The sequence below is a fragment of the Chiloscyllium punctatum genome, chromosome 17, assembly GCF_047496795.1.
Source record: "Chiloscyllium punctatum isolate Juve2018m chromosome 17, sChiPun1.3, whole genome shotgun sequence".
NCBI classification, from domain to species: Eukaryota; Metazoa; Chordata; class Chondrichthyes; order Orectolobiformes; family Hemiscylliidae; genus Chiloscyllium; species Chiloscyllium punctatum.
In genome coordinates, this window is record NC_092755.1 from 49,714,486 (window position 1) to 49,732,685 (window position 18,200).

General features: G+C 49.3%; 9 non-coding genes across 9 annotated transcripts; all 9 read left to right on the forward strand.

The window, feature by feature from the left end:
* The first annotated feature begins 396 nt into the window (after window positions 1-396).
* trnal-caa (transfer RNA leucine (anticodon CAA)) lies at window positions 397-516 on the forward strand. Its single transcript has 2 exons — window positions 397-434; window positions 471-516. It is a non-coding gene; the product is annotated as a tRNA-Leu (tRNA).
* Window positions 517-2,329: 1,813 nt separating this feature from the next.
* trnal-caa (transfer RNA leucine (anticodon CAA)) lies at window positions 2,330-2,449 on the forward strand. The gene is made up of 2 exons: window positions 2,330-2,367; window positions 2,404-2,449. It is a non-coding gene; the product is annotated as a tRNA-Leu (tRNA).
* A 1,798-nt stretch (window positions 2,450-4,247) lies between these two features.
* trnal-caa (transfer RNA leucine (anticodon CAA)) lies at window positions 4,248-4,367 on the forward strand. Its single transcript has 2 exons — window positions 4,248-4,285; window positions 4,322-4,367. It is a non-coding gene; the product is annotated as a tRNA-Leu (tRNA).
* A 1,813-nt stretch (window positions 4,368-6,180) lies between these two features.
* On the forward strand, window positions 6,181-6,300 carry trnal-caa (transfer RNA leucine (anticodon CAA)). The gene is made up of 2 exons: window positions 6,181-6,218; window positions 6,255-6,300. It is a non-coding gene; the product is annotated as a tRNA-Leu (tRNA).
* Window positions 6,301-8,075: 1,775 nt separating this feature from the next.
* On the forward strand, window positions 8,076-8,195 carry trnal-caa (transfer RNA leucine (anticodon CAA)). Its single transcript has 2 exons — window positions 8,076-8,113; window positions 8,150-8,195. It is a non-coding gene; the product is annotated as a tRNA-Leu (tRNA).
* A 1,813-nt stretch (window positions 8,196-10,008) lies between these two features.
* trnal-caa (transfer RNA leucine (anticodon CAA)) lies at window positions 10,009-10,128 on the forward strand. Its single transcript has 2 exons — window positions 10,009-10,046; window positions 10,083-10,128. It is a non-coding gene; the product is annotated as a tRNA-Leu (tRNA).
* Window positions 10,129-11,903: 1,775 nt separating this feature from the next.
* Window positions 11,904-12,023, forward strand: trnal-caa (transfer RNA leucine (anticodon CAA)). Its single transcript has 2 exons — window positions 11,904-11,941; window positions 11,978-12,023. It is a non-coding gene; the product is annotated as a tRNA-Leu (tRNA).
* Window positions 12,024-15,769: 3,746 nt separating this feature from the next.
* Window positions 15,770-15,889, forward strand: trnal-caa (transfer RNA leucine (anticodon CAA)). Its single transcript has 2 exons — window positions 15,770-15,807; window positions 15,844-15,889. It is a non-coding gene; the product is annotated as a tRNA-Leu (tRNA).
* Window positions 15,890-17,706: 1,817 nt separating this feature from the next.
* Window positions 17,707-17,826, forward strand: trnal-caa (transfer RNA leucine (anticodon CAA)). The gene is made up of 2 exons: window positions 17,707-17,744; window positions 17,781-17,826. It is a non-coding gene; the product is annotated as a tRNA-Leu (tRNA).
* The last annotated feature ends 374 nt before the right edge of the window (window positions 17,827-18,200 follow it).

Here is an 18,200-nt window from a genome sequence, read left to right on the forward strand (position 1 = left end):
GTGAGAAAGAGTGTGTGTGTGAGATAGTGTGTGTGTGAGAGAGTGCGTGTGTCTGTGTGTGTGTAAGAGGGAGAAGTGTGTGTGTGTGAGTGAGAGTGTGTGTGTGAGAGAGACAGAGAAAGGGAGAATTTGTGTGTATGAGAGGGAGAGAGTGTGTTTGTGCGTGCATGTGAGAGAGAGAGTGTGTGTGTGAGAGACAGATAGAGAGTGTGTGTGCGTGTGCATGTGAGAGAGAGTGTGTGTGTGCGAGAGTGAGACTGTGTATGAGGGATTGTTGCTGAGTGTGAATGCAAGGGAGCTGCAGAAATGCGGAATTGCATTTTGTGTCTGCACAAGAGCAAGGTGACTAATTGTACAGAGTGAGAAAGACATCTGGAAAGGCATCTGCAGCAGCTTGTCAGGATGGCCGAGTGGTCTAAGGCGCCAGACTCAAGGAGTGTTAGTCCTTGCTCTGCATCTGGGCTTGTGAATTCTGGTCCCTTTCTAGGGGCGTGGGTTCCAATCCCACTCCTGACATTCTTCCCTTTTCCCCAAACAAACCTTCCCACACCCACACACTGCCCCCACATTTCACAGCTTCTTGGAGAGGAGTCGCTCCCCCTTCACAAAGATGGAAGAGTCCAACCTGTCACTATCAAAGATAAGGCTGAGGCTTTTACAACAATCTTCAGCCGCAAGTGCCCACCGGATGATCTTACTCAGTCTCCCCCTGTGCTCCCCACCATCACAGACACCATTCTTCCAACAATTCCATTCACTCCGTGTCAGATCAAGAGACACTGGACACTGCAAAGGCTCTGTGCTCTGGCACTGCTCCTGAAGGCTGCTGCTCCACAACATGCCCTTCCTCCAGCCAAGTTCTACCAGGACAGTGACAACACTGGGATCGACCTGGCCATGTGGGAAATTATCCAGGTATGTCCTGGACATAAAAAGCAGGACAAATCCAACTCAGCCAATTCCTCTCCCATCCATCTGTTCCCAATCCTCGGTAAAGTGATGGAAGGGCTCACCAACAGTGCTATCAAGCAGCACCTGCTCAGTGACACCCAGTTTGGCTTCCCCCAGGGTCACTCAGCTCCTGACCTGATTGTGTTTGTGTGTGTGTGTGTGAGAGAGAGATTGTGTGTGTGTGTGTGTGTGAGAGATAAAGATTGTGTGTGTGCCTGTGAGTGTGTGTGTGTTTGTGTGTGTGTGTGAAGGAGAGAGCGTGTGTGTGTTAGCATGTGTTTGTGTGCGTGTGAGAGAGAGTGTGTGTGTGTGTGAGAGAGAGAGGTGTGTGTGTGTGAGATTGTGTGTGCCTGTGGGCGTGTGTGTGAGAGAGAGAGTGTGTGTTTGTGTGAAGGAGAGAGAGTGTGTATGTTAGCGTGTGTGTGTGTGAGAGAGAGTGCATGTGTGTGTGTGAGCGCAAGAGAGGCAGCGTGTACGTGTGTGTGTTTGTGTGTGTGAGAGTGAGAGAATGTGTGTGAGTATGTGTCTGAGAGTGTGTGTTTGTGTCTGTCTGTGTGTGTGTGAGTGAGAGTATGTATGTGTATATGTGTGTTTGAGAGAGAGAGGGTGTGAGTGTGTATATGAGTGTGTGGGCATGTGTGTGTGTGAGAAACAGAGAGGGAGAATTTGTAGGTGTGTTTGAGAGAGACAGAGTGTGTATGTGTGTGAGAGAGACAGAGTGTGCGTGTGTGTGTGTAAGAGAGAGTGTGCATGTGTCTTTGTGTGTGAGAGAGTGAAAGAATGTGTGTGTGTGAGAGAGAGTGTGTTTGAGAGAGAGAGAATGTGTGTGCGAGAGAGAGAGAATGTGTGTGTGTATGTGCGTGTATGTGTGTGTGTGAGTGAGAGTGGATGCGTGTGAGAGGGAGAGAATTTGTATGTGTATGTCTGCAAGAGTGTGTTTGCGTGTGTCTGAGAGAGAAAGAGGAAGAATTTGTTGGTGTGTGTGAGAAAGAGTGTGTGTGTGAGATAGTGTGTGTGTGAGAGAGTGCGTGTGTCTGTGTGTGTGTAAGAGGGAGAAGTGTGTGTGTGTGAGTGAGAGTGTGTGTGTGAGAGAGACAGAGAAAGGGAGAATTTGTGTGTATGAGAGGGAGAGAGTGTGTTTGTGCGTGCATGTGAGAGAGAGAGTGTGTGTGTGAGAGACAGATAGAGAGTGTGTGTGCGTGTGCATGTGAGAGAGAGTGTGTGTGTGCGAGAGTGAGACTGTGTATGAGGGATTGTTGCTGAGTGTGAATGCAAGGGAGCTGCAGAAATGCGGAATTGCATTTTGTGTCTGCACAAGAGCAAGGTGACTAATTGTACAGAGTGAGAAAGACATCTGGAAAGGCATTTGCAGCAGCTTGTCAGGATGGCCGAGTGGTCTAAGGCGCCAGACTCAAGGAGTGTTAGTCCTTGCTCTGCATCTGGGCTTGTGAATTCTGGTCCTTTTCTAGGGGCGTGGGTTCAAATCCCACTCCTGACATTTTTCCCTTTTCCCCAAACAAACCTTCCCACACCCACACACTGCCCCCACATTTCACAGCTTCTTGGAGAGGAGTCGCTCCCCCTTCACAAAGATGGAAGAGTCCAACCTGTCACTATCAAAGATAAGGCTGAGGCTTTTACAACAATCTTCAGCCGCAAGTGCCCACCGGATGATCTTACTCAGTCTCCCCCTGTGCTCCCCACCATCACAGACACCATTCTTCCAACAATTCCATTCACTCCGTGTCAGATCAAGAGACACTGGACACTGCAAAGGCTCTGTGCTCTGGCACTGCTCCTGAAGGCTGCTGCTCCACAACATGCCCTTCCTCCAGCCAAGTTCTACAAGGACAGTGACAACACTGGGATCGACCTGGCCATGTGGGAAATTATCCAGGTATGTCCTGGACATAAAAAGCAGGACAAATCCAACTCAGCCAATTCCTCTCCCATCCATCTGTTCCCAATCCTCGGTAAAGTGATGGAAGGGCTCACCAACAGTGCTATCAAGCAGCACCTGCTCAGTGACACCCAGTTTGGCTTCCCCCAGGGTCACTCAGCTCCTGACCTGATTGTGTTTGTGTGTGTGTGTGAGAGAGAGAGATTGTGTGTGTGTGTGTGTGTGAGAGATAAAGATTGTGTGTGTGCTGTGAGTGTGTGTGTGTTTGTGTGTGTGTGTGAAGGAGAGAGCGTGTGTGTGTTAGCATGTGTTTGTGTGCGTGTGAGAGAGAGTGTGTGTGTGTGTGAGAGAGAGAGGTGTGTGTGTGTGAGATTGTGTGTGCCTGTGGGCGTGTGTGTGAGAGAGAGAGTGTGTGTTTGTGTGAAGGAGAGAGAGTGTGTATGTTAGCGTGTGTGTGTGTGAGAGAGAGTGCATGTGTGTGTGTGAGCGCAAGAGAGGCAGCGTGTACGTGTGTGTGTTTGTGTGTGTGAGAGTGAGAGAATGTGTGTGAGTATGTGTCTGAGAGTGTGTGTTTGTGTCTGTCTGTGTGTGTGTGAGAGAGAGTATGTATGTGTATATGTGTGTTTGAGAGAGAGAGGGTGTGAGTGTGTATATGAGTGTGTGGGCATGTGTGTGTGTGAGAAACAGAGAGGGAGAATTTGTAGGTGTGTTTGAGAGAGACAGAGTGTGTATGTGTGTGAGAGAGACAGAGTGTGCGTGTGTGTGTGTAAGAGAGAGTGTGCATGTGTCTTTGTGTGTGAGAGAGTGAAAGAATGTGTGTGTGTGAGAGAGAGTGTGTTTGAGAGAGAGAGAATGTGTGTGCGAGAGAGAGAGAATGTGTGTGTGTATGTGCGTGTATGTGTGTGTGTGAGTGAGAGTGGGTGCGTGTGAGAGAGAGAGAATTTGTATGTGTATGTCTGCAAGAGTGTGTTTGCGTGTGTCTGAGAGAGAGAGAGGAAGAATTTGTTGGTGTGTGTGAGAAAGAGTGTGTGTGTGTGAGAGAGTGCGTGTGTCTGTGTGTGTGTAAGAGGGAGAAGTGTGTGTGTGTGAGTGAGAGTGTGTGTGTGAGAGAGACAGAGAAAGGGAGAATTTGTGTGTATGAGAGGGAGAGAGTGTGTTTGTGCGTGCATGTGAGAGAGAGAGTGTGTGTGTGAGAGACAGATAGAGAGTGTGTGTGCGTGTGCATGTGAGAGAGAGTGTGTGTGTGCGAGAGTGAGACTGTGTATGAGGGATTGTTGCTGAGTGTGAATGCAAGGGAGCTGCAGAAATGCGGAATTGCATTTTGTGTCTGCACAAGAGCAAGGTGACTAATTGTACAGAGTGAGAAAGACATCTGGAAAGGCATCTGCAGCAGCTTGTCAGGATGGCCGAGTGGTCTAAGGCGCCAGACTCAAGGAGTGTTAGTCCTTGCTCTGCATCTGGGCTTGTGAATTCTGGTCCCTTTCTAGGGGCGTGGGTTCCAATCCCACTCCTGACATTCTTCCCTTTTCCCCAAACAAACCTTCCCACACCCACACACTGCCCCCACATTTCACAGCTTCTTGGAGAGGAGTCGCTCCCCCTTCACAAAGATGGAAGAGTCCAACCTGTCACTATCAAAGATAAGGCTGAGGCTTTTACAACAATCTTCAGCCGCAAGTGCCCACCGGATGATCTTACTCAGTCTCCCCCTGTGCTCCCCACCATCACAGACACCATTCTTCCAACAATTCCATTCACTCCGTGTCAGATCAAGAGACACTGGACACTGCAAAGGCTCTGTGCTCTGGCACTGCTCCTGAAGGCTGCTGCTCCACAACATGCCCTTCCTCCAGCCAAGTTCTACCAGGACAGTGACAACACTGGGATCGACCTGGCCATGTGGGAAATTATCCAGGTATGTCCTGGACATAAAAAGCAGGACAAATCCAACTCAGCCAATTCCTCTCCCATCCATCTGTTCCCAATCCTCGGTAAAGTGATGGAAGGGCTCACCAACAGTGCTATCAAGCAGCACCTGCTCAGTGACACCCAGTTTGGCTTCCCCCAGGGTCACTCAGCTCCTGACCTGATTGTGTTTGTGTGTGTGTGTGAGAGAGAGAGATTGTGTGTGTGTGTGTGTGTGAGAGATAAAGATTGTGTGTGTGCCTGTGAGTGTGTGTGTGTTTGTGTGTGTGTGTGAAGGAGAGAGCGTGTGTGTGTTAGCATTTGTTTGTGTGCGTGTGAGAGAGAGTGTGTGTGTGTGTGAGAGAGAGAGGTGTGTGTGTGTGAGATTGTGTGTGCCTGTGGGCGTGTGTGTGAGAGAGAGAGTGTGTGTTTGTGTGAAGGAGAGAGAGTGTGTATGTTAGCGTGTGTGTGTGTGAGAGAGAGCGCATGTGTGTGTGTGAGCGCAAGAGAGGCAGCGTGTACGTGTGTGTGTTTGTGTGTGTGAGAGTGAGAGAATGTGTGTGAGTATGTGTCTGAGAGTGTGTGTTTGTGTCTGTCTGTGTGTGTGTGAGTGAGAGTATGTATGTGTATATGTGTGTTTGAGAGAGAGAGGGTGTGAGTGTGTATATGAGTGTGTGGGCATGTGTGTGTGTGAGAAACAGAGAGGGAGAATTTGTAGGTGTGTTTGAGAGAGACAGAGTGTGTATGTGTGTGAGAGAGACAGAGTGTGCGTGTGTGTGTGTAAGAGAGAGTGTGCATGTGTCTTTGTGTGTGAGAGAGTGAAAGAATGTGTGTGTGTGAGAGAGAGTGTGTTTGAGAGAGAGAGAATGTGTGTGCGAGAGAGAGAGAATGTGTGTGTGTATGTGCGTGTATGTGTGTGTGTGAGTGAGAGTGGGTGCGTGTGAGAGAGAGAGAATTTGTATGTGTATGTCTGCAAGAGTGTGTTTGCGTGTGTCTGAGAGAGAGAGAGGAAGAATTTGTTGGTGTGTGTGAGAAAGAGTGTGTGTGTGAGATAGTGTGTGTGTGAGAGAGTGCGTGTGTCTGTGTGTGTGTAAGAGGGAGAAGTGTGTGTGTGTGAGTGAGAGTGTGTGTGTGAGAGAGACAGAGAAAGGGAGAATTTGTGTGTATGAGAGGGAGAGAGTGTGTTTGTGCGTGCATGTGAGAGAGAGAGTGTGTGTGTGAGAGACAGATAGAGAGTGTGTGTGCGTGTGCATGTGAGAGAGAGTGTGTGTGTGCGAGAGTGAGACTGTGTATGAGGGATTGTTGCTGAGTGTGAATGCAAGGGAGCTGCAGAAATGCGGAATTGCATTTTGTGTCTGCACAAGAGCAAGGTGACTAATTGTACAGAGTGAGAAAGACATCTGGAAAGGCATCTGCAGCAGCTTGTCAGGATGGCCGAGTGGTCTAAGGCGCCAGACTCAAGGAGTGTTAGTCCTTGCTCTGCATCTGGGCTTGTGAATTCTGGTCCCTTTCTAGGGGCGTGGGTTCAAATCCCACTCCTGACATTCTCCCCTTTTCCCCAAACAAACCTTCCCACACCCACACACTGCCCCCACATTTCACAGCTTCTTGGAGAGGAGTCGCTCCCCCTTCACAAAGATGGAAGAGTCCAACCTGTCACTATCAAAGATAAGGCTGAGGCTTTTACAACAATCTTCAGCCGCAAGTGCCCACCGGATGATCTTACTCAGTCTCCCCCTGTGCTCCCCACCATCACAGACACCATTCTTCCAACAATTCCATTCACTCCGTGTCAGATCAAGAGACACTGGACACTGCAAAGGCTCTGTGCTCTGGCACTGCTCCTGAAGGCTGCTGCTCCACAACATGCCCTTCCTCCAGCCAAGTTCTACCAGGACAGTGACAACACTGGGATCGACCTGGCCATGTGGGAAATTATCCAGGTATGTCCTGGACATAAAAAGCAGGACAAATCCAACTCAGCCAATTCCTCTCCCATCCATCTGTTCCCAATCCTCGGTAAAGTGATGGAAGGGCTCACCAACAGTGCTATCAAGCAGCACCTGCTCAGTGACACCCAGTTTGGCTTCCCCCAGGGTCACTCAGCTCCTGACCTGATTGTGTTTGTGTGTGTGTGTGAGAGAGAGAGATTGTGTGTGTGTGTGTGTGTGTGCGAGATTAAGATTGTGTGTGTGCCTGTGAGTGTGTGTGTGTTTGTGTGTGTGTGTGAGAGAGAGAGGTGTGTGTGTGTGTGTGTGTGTGAGATTGTGTGTGCCTGTGGGCGTGTGTGTGAGAGAGAGAGTGTGTATTTGTGTGAAGGAGAGAGAGTGTGTATGTTAGCGTGTGTGTGTGTGAGAGAGAGTGCATGTGTGTGTGTGAGCGCAAGAGAGGCAGCGTGTACGTGTGTGTGTTTGTGTGTGTGAGAGTGAGAGAATGTGTGTGAGTATGTGTCTGAGAGTGTGTGTTTGTGTCTGTCTGTGTGTGTGTGAGTGAGAGTGTGTGTGAGAGAGAGTATGTATGTGTATATGTGTGTTTGAGAGAGGGAGGGTGTGAGTGTGTATATGAGTGTGTGGGCATGTGTGTGTGTGAGAAACAGAGAGGGAGAATTTGTAGGTGTGTTTGAGAGAGACAGAGTGTGTATGTGTGTGAGAGAGACAGAGTGTGCGTGTGTGTGTGTAAGAGAGAGTGTGCATGTGTCTTTGTGTGTGAGAGAGTGAAAGAATGTGTGTGTGTGAGAGAGAGTGTGTTTGAGAGAGAGAGAATGTGTGTGCGAGAGAGAGAGAATGTGTGTGTGTATGTGCGTGTATGTGTGTGTGTGAGTGAGAGTGGGTGCGTGTGAGAGAGAGAGAATTTGTATGTGTATGTCTGCAAGAGTGTGTTTGCGTGTGTCTGAGAGAGAGAGAGGAAGAATTTGTTGGTGTGTGTGAGAAAGAGTGTGTGTGTGAGATAGTGTGTGTGTGAGAGAGTGCGTGTGTCTGTGTGTGTGTAAGAGGGAGAAGTGTGTGTGTGTGAGTGAGAGTGTGTGTGTGAGAGAGACAGAGAAAGGGAGAATTTGTGTGTATGAGAGGGAGAGAGTGTGTTTGTGCGTGCATGTGAGAGAGAGAGTGTGTGTGTGAGAGACAGATAGAGAGTGTGTGTGCGTGTGCATGTGAGAGAGAGTGTGTGTGTGCGAGAGTGAGACTGTGTATGAGGGATTGTTGCTGAGTGTGAATGCAAGGGAGCTGCAGAAATGCGGAATTGCATTTTGTGTCTGCACAAGAGCAAGGTGACTAATTGTACAGAGTGAGAAAGACATCTGGAAAGGCATCTGCAGCAGCTTGTCAGGATGGCCGAGTGGTCTAAGGCGCCAGACTCAAGGAGTGTTAGTCCTTGCTCTGCATCTGGGCTTGTGAATTCTGGTCCCTTTCTAGGGGCGTGGGTTCCAATCCCACTCCTGACATTCTTCCCTTTTCCCCAAACAAACCTTCCCACACCCACACACTGCCCCCACATTTCACAGCTTCTTGGAGAGGAGTCGCTCCCCCTTCACAAAGATGGAAGAGTCCAACCTGTCACTATCAAAGATAAGGCTGAGGCTTTTACAACAATCTTCAGCCGCAAGTGCCCACCGGATGATCTTACTCAGTCTCCCCCTGTGCTCCCCACCATCACAGACACCATTCTTCCAACAATTCCATTCACTCCGTGTCAGATCAAGAGACACTGGACACTGCAAAGGCTCTGTGCTCTGGCACTGCTCCTGAAGGCTGCTGCTCCACAACATGCCCTTCCTCCAGCCAAGTTCTACCAGGACAGTGACAACACTGGGATCGACCTGGCCATGTGGGAAATTATCCAGGTATGTCCTGGACATAAAAAGCAGGACAAATCCAACTCAGCCAATTCCTCTCCCATCCATCTGTTCCCAATCCTCGGTAAAGTGATGGAAGGGCTCACCAACAGTGCTATCAAGCAGCACCTGCTCAGTGACACCCAGTTTGGCTTCCCCCAGGGTCACTCAGCTCCTGACCTGATTGTGTTTGTGTGTGTGTGTGAGAGAGAGAGATTGTGTGTGTGTGTGTGTGTGAGAGATAAAGATTGTGTGTGTGCCTGTGAGTGTGTGTGTGTTTGTGTGTGTGTGTGAAGGAGAGAGCGTGTGTGTGTTAGCATTTGTTTGTGTGCGTGTGAGAGAGAGTGTGTGTGTGTGTGAGAGAGAGAGGTGTGTGTGTGTGAGATTGTGTGTGCCTGTGGGCGTGTGTGTGAGAGAGAGAGTGTGTGTTTGTGTGAAGGAGAGAGAGTGTGTATGTTAGCGTGTGTGTGTGTGAGAGAGAGTGCATGTGTGTGTGTGAGCGCAAGAGAGGCAGCGTGTACGTGTGTGTGTTTGTGTGTGTGAGAGTGAGAGAATGTGTGTGAGTATGTGTCTGAGAGTGTGTGTTTGTGTCTGTCTGTGTGTGTGTGAGTGAGAGTATGTATGTGTATATGTGTGTTTGAGAGAGAGAGGGTGTGAGTGTGTATATGAGTGTGTGGGCATGTGTGTGTGTGAGAAACAGAGAGGGAGAATTTGTAGGTGTGTTTGAGAGAGACAGAGTGTGTATGTGTGTGAGAGAGACAGAGTGTGCGTGTGTGTGTGTAAGAGAGAGTGTGCATGTGTCTTTGTGTGTGAGAGAGTGAAAGAATGTGTGTGTGTGAGAGAGAGTGTGTTTGAGAGAGAGAGAATGTGTGTGCGAGAGAGAGAGAATGTGTGTGTGTATGTGCGTGTATGTGTGTGTGTGAGTGAGAGTGGGTGCGTGTGAGAGAGAGAGAATTTGTATGTGTATGTCTGCAAGAGTGTGTTTGCGTGTGTCTGAGAGAGAGAGAGGAAGAATTTGTTGGTGTGTGTGAGAAAGAGTGTGTGTGTGAGATAGTGTGTGTGTGAGAGAGTGCGTGTGTCTGTGTGTGTGTAAGAGGGAGAAGTGTGTGTGTGTGAGTGAGAGTGTGTGTGTGAGAGAGACAGAGAAAGGGAGAATTTGTGTGTATGAGAGGGAGAGAGTGTGTTTGTGCGTGCATGTGAGAGAGAGAGTGTGTGTGTGAGAGACAGATAGAGAGTGTGTGTGCGTGTGCATGTGAGAGAGAGTGTGTGTGTGCGAGAGTGAGACTGTGTATGAGGGATTGTTGCTGAGTGTGAATGCAAGGGAGCTGCAGAAATGCGGAATTGCATTTTGTGTCTGCACAAGAGCAAGGTGACTAATTGTACAGAGTGAGAAAGACATCTGGAAAAGCATCTGCAGCAGCTTGTCAGGATGGCTGCATGGTCTAAGGCGCCAGACTCAAGGAGTGTTAGTCCTTGCTCTGCATCTGGGCTTGTGAATTCTGGTCCCTTTCTAGGGGCGTGGGTTCAAATCCCACTCCTGACATTCTCCCCTTTTCCCCAAACAAACCTTCCCACACCCACACACTGCCCCCACATTTCACAGCTTCTTGGAGAGGAGTCGCTCCCCCTTCACAAAGATGGAAGAGTCCAACCTGTCACTATCAAAGATAAGGCTGAGGCTTTTACAACAATCTTCAGCCGCAAGTGCCCACCGGATGATCTTACTCAGTCTCCCCCTGTGCTCCCCACCATCACAGACACCATTCTTCCAACAATTCCATTCACTCCGTGTCAGATCAAGAGACACTGGACACTGCAAAGGCTCTGTGCTCTGGCACTGCTCCTGAAGGCTGCTGCTCCACAACATGCCCTTCCTCCAGCCAAGTTCTACCAGGACAGTGACAACACTGGGATCGACCTGGCCATGTGGGAAATTATCCAGGTATGTCCTGGACATAAAAAGCAGGACAAATCCAACTCAGCCAATTCCTCTCCCATCCATCTGTTCCCAATCCTCGGTAAAGTGATGGAAGGGCTCACCAACAGTGCTATCAAGCAGCACCTGCTCAGTGACACCCAGTTTGGCTTCCCCCAGGGTCACTCAGCTCCTGACCTGATTGTGTTTGTGTGTGTGTGTGAGAGAGAGAGATTGTGTGTGTGTGTGTGTGTGTGCGAGATTAAGATTGTGTGTGTGCCTGTGAGTGTGTGTGTGTTTGTGTGTGTGTGTGAGAGAGAGAGGTGTGTGTGTGTGTGTGTGTGTGAGATTGTGTGTGCCTGTGGGCGTGTGTGTGAGAGAGAGAGTGTGTATTTGTGTGAAGGAGAGAGAGTGTGTATGTTAGCGTGTGTGTGTGTGAGAGAGAGTGCATGTGTGTGTGTGAGCGCAAGAGAGGCAGCGTGTACGTGTGTGTGTTTGTGTGTGTGAGAGTGAGAGAATGTGTGTGAGTATGTGTCTGAGAGTGTGTGTTTGTGTCTGTCTGTGTGTGTGTGAGTGAGAGTGTGTGTGAGAGAGAGTATGTATGTGTATATGTGTGTTTGAGAGAGGGAGGGTGTGAGTGTGTATATGAGTGTGTGGGCATGTGTGTGTGTGAGAAACAGAGAGGGAGAATTTGTAGGTGTGTTTGAGAGAGACAGAGTGTGTATGTGTGTGAGAGAGACAGAGTGTGCGTGTGTGTGTGTAAGAGAGAGTGTGCATGTGTCTTTGTGTGTGAGAGAGTGAAAGAATGTGTGTGTGTGAGAGAGAGTGTGTTTGAGAGAGAGAGAATGTGTGTGCGAGAGAGAGAGAATGTGTGTGTGTATGTGCGTGTATGTGTGTGTGTGAGTGAGAGTGGGTGCGTGTGAGAGAGAGAGAATTTGTATGTGTATGTCTGCAAGAGTGTGTTTGCGTGTGTCTGAGAGAGAGAGAGGAAGAATTTGTTGGTGTGTGTGAGAAAGAGTGTGTGTGTGAGATAGTGTGTGTGTGAGAGAGTGCGTGTGTCTGTGTGTGTGTAAGAGGGAGAAGTGTGTGTGTGTGAGTGAGAGTGTGTGTGTGAGAGAGACAGAGAAAGGGAGAATTTGTGTGTATGAGAGGGAGAGAGTGTGTTTGTGCGTGCATGTGAGAGAGAGAGTGTGTGTGTGAGAGACAGATAGAGAGTGTGTGTGCGTGTGCATGTGAGAGAGAGTGTGTGTGTGCGAGAGTGAGACTGTGTATGAGGGATTGTTGCTGAGTGTGAATGCAAGGGAGCTGCAGAAATGCGGAATTGCATTTTGTGTCTGCACAAGAGCAAGGTGACTAATTGTACAGAGTGAGAAAGACATCTGGAAAGGCATCTGCAGCAGCTTGTCAGGATGGCCGAGTGGTCTAAGGCGCCAGACTCAAGGAGTGTTAGTCCTTGCTCTGCATCTGGGCTTGTGAATTCTGGTCCCTTTCTAGGGGCGTGGGTTCCAATCCCACTCCTGACATTCTTCCCTTTTCCCCAAACAAACCTTCCCACACCCACACACTGCCCCCACATTTCACAGCTTCTTGGAGAGGAGTCGCTCCCCCTTCACAAAGATGGAAGAGTCCAACCTGTCACTATCAAAGATAAGGCTGAGGCTTTTACAACAATCTTCAGCCGCAAGTGCCCACCGGATGATCTTACTCAGTCTCCCCCTGTGCTCCCCACCATCACAGACACCATTCTTCCAACAATTCCATTCACTCCGTGTCAGATCAAGAGACACTGGACACTGCAAAGGCTCTGTGCTCTGGCACTGCTCCTGAAGGCTGCTGCTCCACAACATGCCCTTCCTCCAGCCAAGTTCTACCAGGACAGTGACAACACTGGGATCGACCTGGCCATGTGGGAAATTATCCAGGTATGTCCTGGACATAAAAAGCAGGACAAATCCAACTCAGCCAATTCCTCTCCCATCCATCTGTTCCCAATCCTCGGTAAAGTGATGGAAGGGCTCACCAACAGTGCTATCAAGCAGCACCTGCTCAGTGACACCCAGTTTGGCTTCCCCCAGGGTCACTCAGCTCCTGACCTGATTGTGTTTGTGTGTGTGTGTGAGAGAGAGAGATTGTGTGTGTGTGTGTGTGTGAGAGATAAAGATTGTGTGTGTGCCTGTGAGTGTGTGTGTGTTTGTGTGTGTGTGTGAAGGAGAGAGCGTGTGTGTGTTAGCATTTGTTTGTGTGCGTGTGAGAGAGAGTGTGTGTGTGTGTGAGAGAGAGAGGTGTGTGTGTGTGAGATTGTGTGTGCCTGTGGGCGTGTGTGTGAGAGAGAGAGTGTGTGTTTGTGTGAAGGAGAGAGAGTGTGTATGTTAGCGTGTGTGTGTGTGAGAGAGAGTGCATGTGTGTGTGTGAGCGCAAGAGAGGCAGCGTGTACGTGTGTGTGTTTGTGTGTGTGAGAGTGAGAGAATGTGTGTGAGTATGTGTCTGAGAGTGTGTGTTTGTGTCTGTCTGTGTGTGTGTGAGTGAGAGTATGTATGTGTATATGTGTGTTTGAGAGAGAGAGGGTGTGAGTGTGTATATGAGTGTGTGGGCATGTGTGTGTGTGAGAAACAGAGAGGGAGAATTTGTAGGTGTGTTTGAGAGAGACAGAGTGTGTATGTGTGTGAGAGAGACAGAGTGTGCGTGTGTGTGTGTAAGAGAGAGTGTGCATGTGTCTTTGTGTGTGAGAGAGTGAAAGAATGTGTGTGTGTGAGAGAGAGTGTGTTTGAGAGAGAGAGAATGTGTGTGCGAGAGAGAGAGAATGTGTGTGTGTATGTGCGTGTATGTGTGTGTGTGAGTGAGAGTGGGTGCGTGTGAGAGAGAGAGAATTTGTATGTGTATGTCTGCAAGAGTGTGTTTGCGTGTGTCTGAGAGAGAGAGAGGAAGAATTTGTTGGTGTGTGTGAGAAAGAGTGTGTGTGTGAGATAGTGTGTGTGTGAGAGAGTGCGTGTGTCTGTGTGTGTGTAAGAGGGAGAAGTGTGTGTGTGTGAGTGAGAGTGTGTGTGTGAGAGAGACAGAGAAAGGGAGAATTTGTGTGTATGAGAGGGAGAGAGTGTGTTTGTGCGTGCATGTGAGAGAGAGAGTGTGTGTGTGAGAGACAGATAGAGAGTGTGTGTGCGTGTGCATGTGAGAGAGAGTGTGTGTGTGCGAGAGTGAGACTGTGTATGAGGGATTGTTGCTGAGTGTGAATGCAAGGGAGCTGCAGAAATGCGGAATTGCATTTTGTGTCTGCACAAGAGCAAGGTGACTAATTGTACAGAGTGAGAAAGACATCTGGAAAAGCATCTGCAGCAGCTTGTCAGGATGGCTGCATGGTCTAAGGCGCCAGACGCAAGGAGTGTTAGTCCTTGCTCTGCATCTGGGCTTGTGAATTCTGGTCCCTTTCTAGGGGCGTGGGTTCAAATCCCACTCCTGACATTCTCCCCTTTTCCCCAAACAAACCTTCCCACACCCACACACTGCCCCCACATTTCACAGCTTCTTGGAGAGGAGTCGCTCCCCCTTCACAAAGATGGAAGAGTCCAACCTGTCACTATCAAAGATAAGGCTGAGGCTTTTACAACAATCTTCAGCCGCAAGTGCCCACCGGATGATCTTACTCAGTCTCCCCCTGTGCTCCCCACCATCACAGACACCATTCTTCCAACAATTCCATTCACTCCGTGTCAGATCAAGAGACACTGGACACTGCAAAGGCTCTGTGCTCTGGCACTGCTCCTGAAGGCTGCTGCTCCACAACATGCCCTTCCTCCAGCCAAGTTCTACCAGGACAGTGACAACACTGGGATCGACCTGGCCATGTGGGAAATTATCCAGGTATGTCCTGGACATAAAAAGCAGGACAAATCCAACTCAGCCAATTCCTCTCCCATCCATCTGTTCCCAATCCTCGGTAAAGTGATGGAAGGGCTCACCAACAGTGCTATCAAGCAGCACCTGCTCAGTGACACCCAGTTTGGCTTCCCCCAGGGTCACTCAGCTCCTGACCTGATTGTGTTTGTGTGTGTGTGTGAGAGAGAGAGATTGTGTGTGTGTGTGTGTGTGAGAGATAAAGATTGTGTGTGTGCCTGTGAGTGTGTGTGTGTTTGTGTGTGTGTGTGAAGGAGAGAGCGTGTGTGTGTTAGCATGTGTTTGTGTGCGTGTGAGAGAGAGTGTGTGTGTGTGTGAGAGAGAGAGGTGTGTGTGTGTGAGATTGTGTGTGCCTGTGGGCGTGTGTGTGAGAGAGAGAGTGTGTGTTTGTGTGAAGGAGAGAGAGTGTGTATGTTAGCGTGTGTGTGTGTGAGAGAGAGTGCATGTGTGTGTGTGAGCGCAAGAGAGGCAGCGTGTACGTGTGTGTGTTTGTGTGTGTGAGAGTGAGAGAATGTGTGTGAGTATGTGTCTGAGAGTGTGTGTTTGTGTCTGTCTGTGTGTGTGTGAGTGAGAGTATGTATGTGTATATGTGTGTTTGAGAGAGAGAGGGTGTGAGTGTGTATATGAGTGTGTGGGCATGTGTGTGTGTGAGAAACAGAGAGGGAGAATTTGTAGGTGTGTTTGAGAGAGACAGAGTGTGTATGTGTGTGAGAGAGACAGAGTGTGCGTGTGTGTGTGTAAGAGAGAGTGTGCATGTGTCTTTGTGTGTGAGAGAGTGAAAGAATGTGTGTGTGTGAGAGAGAGTGTGTTTGAGAGAGAGAGAATGTGTGTGCGAGAGAGAGAGAATGTGTGTGTGTATGTGCGTGTATGTGTGTGTGTGAGTGAGAGTGGGTGCGTGTGAGAGAGAGAGAATTTGTATGTGTATGTCTGCAAGAGTGTGTTTGCGTGTGTCTGAGAGAGAGAGAGGAAGAATTTGTTGGTGTGTGTGAGAAAGAGTGTGTGTGTGAGATAGTGTGTGTGTGAGAGAGTGCGTGTGTCTGTGTGTGTGTAAGAGGGAGAAGTGTGTGTGTGTGAGTGAGAGTGTGTGTGTGAGAGAGACAGAGAAAGGGAGAATTTGTGTGTATGAGAGGGAGAGAGTGTGTTTGTGCGTGCATGTGAGAGAGAGAGTGTGTGTGTGAGAGACAGATAGAGAGTGTGTGTGCGTGTGCATGTGAGAGAGAGTGTGTGTGTGCGAGAGTGAGACTGTGTATGAGGGATTGTTGCTGAGTGTGAATGCAAGGGAGCTGCAGAAATGCGGAATTGCATTTTGTGTCTGCACAAGAGCAAGGTGACTAATTGTACAGAGTGAGAAAGACATCTGGAAAGGCATCTGCAGCAGCTTGTCAGGATGGCTGCATGGTCTAAGGCGCCAGACTCAAGGAGTGTTAGTCCTTGCTCTGCATCTGGGCTTGTGAATTCTGGTCCCTTTCTAGGGGCGTGGGTTCAAATCCCACTCCTGACATTCTCCCCTTTTCCCCAAACAAACCTTCCCACACCCACACACTGCCCCCACATTTCACAGCTTCTTGGAGAGGAGTCGCTCCCCCTTCACAAAGATGGAAGAGTCCAACCTGTCACTATCAAAGATAAGGCTGAGGCTTTTACAACAATCTTCAGCCGCAAGTGCCCACCGGATGATCTTACTCAGTCTCCCCCTGTGCTCCCCACCATCACAGACACCATTCTTCCAACAATTCCATTCACTCCGTCTCAGATCAAGAGACACTGGACACTGCAAAGGCTCTGTGCTCTGGCACTGCTCCTGAAGGCTGCTGCTCCACAACATGCCCTTCCTCCAGCCAAGTTCTACCAGGACAGTGACAACACTGGGATCGACCTGGCCATGTGGGAAATTATCCAGGTATGTCCTGGACATAAAAAGCAGGACAAATCCAACTCAGCCAATTCCTCTCCCATCCATCTGTTCCCAATCCTCGGTAAAGTGATGGAAGGGCTCACCAACAGTGCTATCAAGCAGCACCTGCTCAGTGACACCCAGTTTGGCTTCCCCCAGGGTCACTCAGCTCCTGACCTGATTGTGTTTGTGTGTGTGTGTGAGAGAGAGAGATTGTGTGTGTGTGTGTGTGTGAGAGATAAAGATTGTGTGTGTGCCTGTGAGTGTGTGTGTGTTTGTGTGTGTGTGTGAAGGAGAGAGCGTGTGTGTGTTAGCATGTGTTTGTGTGCGTGTGAGAGAGAGTGTGTGTGTGTGTGTGTGTGAGAGAGAGAGGTGTGTGTGTGTGAGATTGTGTGTGCCTGTGGGCGTGTGTGTGAGAGAGAGAGTGTGTTTGTGTGAAGGAGAGAGAGTGTGTATGTTAGCGTGTGTGTGTGTGAGAGAGAGTGCATGTGTGTGTGTGAGCGCAAGAGAGGCAGCGTGTACGTGTGTGTGTTTGTGTGTGTGAGAGTGAGAGAATGTGTGTGAGTATGTGTCTGAGAGTGTGTGTTTGTGTCTGTCTGTGTGTGTGTGAGTGAGAGTATGTATGTGTATATGTGTGTTTGAGAGAGAGAGGGTGTGAGTGTGTATATGAGTGTGTGGGCATGTGTGTGTGTGAGAAACAGAGAGGGAGAATTTGTAGGTGTGTTTGAGAGAGACAGAGTGTGTATGTGTGTGAGAGAGACAGAGTGTGCGTGTGTGTGTGTAAGAGAGAGTGTGCATGTGTCTTTGTGTGTGAGAGAGTGAAAGAATGTGTGTGTGTGAGAGAGAGTGTGTTTGAGAGAGAGAGAATGTGTGTGCGAGAGAGAGAGAATGTGTGTGTGTATGTGCGTGTATGTGTGTGTGTGAGTGAGAGTGGGTGCGTGTGAGAGAGAGAGAATTTGTATGTGTATGTCTGCAAGAGTGTGTTTGCGTGTGTCTGAGAGAGAGAGAGGAAGAATTTGTTGGTGTGTGTGAGAAAGAGTGTGTGTGTGAGATAGTGTGTGTGTGAGAGAGTGCGTGTGTCTGTGTGTGTGTAAGAGGGAGAAGTGTGTGTGTGTGAGTGAGAGTGTGTGTGTGAGAGAGACAGAGAAAGGGAGAATTTGTGTGTATGAGAGGGAGAGAGTGTGTTTGTGCGTGCATGTGAGAGAGAGAGTGTGTGTGTGAGAGACAGATAGAGAGTGTGTGTGCGTGTGCATGTGAGAGAGAGTGTGTGTGTGCGAGAGTGAGACTGTGTATGAGGGATTGTTGCTGAGTGTGAATGCAAGGGAGCTGCAGAAATGCGGAATTGCATTTTGTGTCTGCACAAGAGCAAGGTGACTAATTGTACAGAGTGAGAAAGACATCTGGAAAGGCATCTGCAGCAGCTTGTCAGGATGGCCGAGTGGTCTAAGGCGCCAGACTCAAGGAGTGTTAGTCCTTGCTCTGCATCTGGGCTTGTGAATTCTGGTCCCTTTCTAGGGGCGTGGGTTCAAATCCCACTCCTGACATTCTCCCCTTTTCCCCAAACAAACCTTCCCACACCCACACACTGCCCCCACATTTCACAGCTTCTTGGAGAGGAGTCGCTCCCCCTTCACAAAGATGGAAGAGTCCAACCTGTCACTATCAAAGATAAGGCTGAGGCTTTTACAACAATCTTCAGCCGCAAGTGCCCACCGGATGATCTTACTCAGTCTCCCCCTGTGCTCCCCACCATCACAGACACCATTCTTCCAACAATTCCATTCACTCCGTGTCAGATCAAGAGACACTGGACACTGCAAAGGCTCTGTGCTCTGGCACTGCTCCTGAAGGCTGCTGCTCCACAACATGCCCTTCCTCCAGCCAAGTTCTTCCAGGACAGTGACAACACTGGGATCGA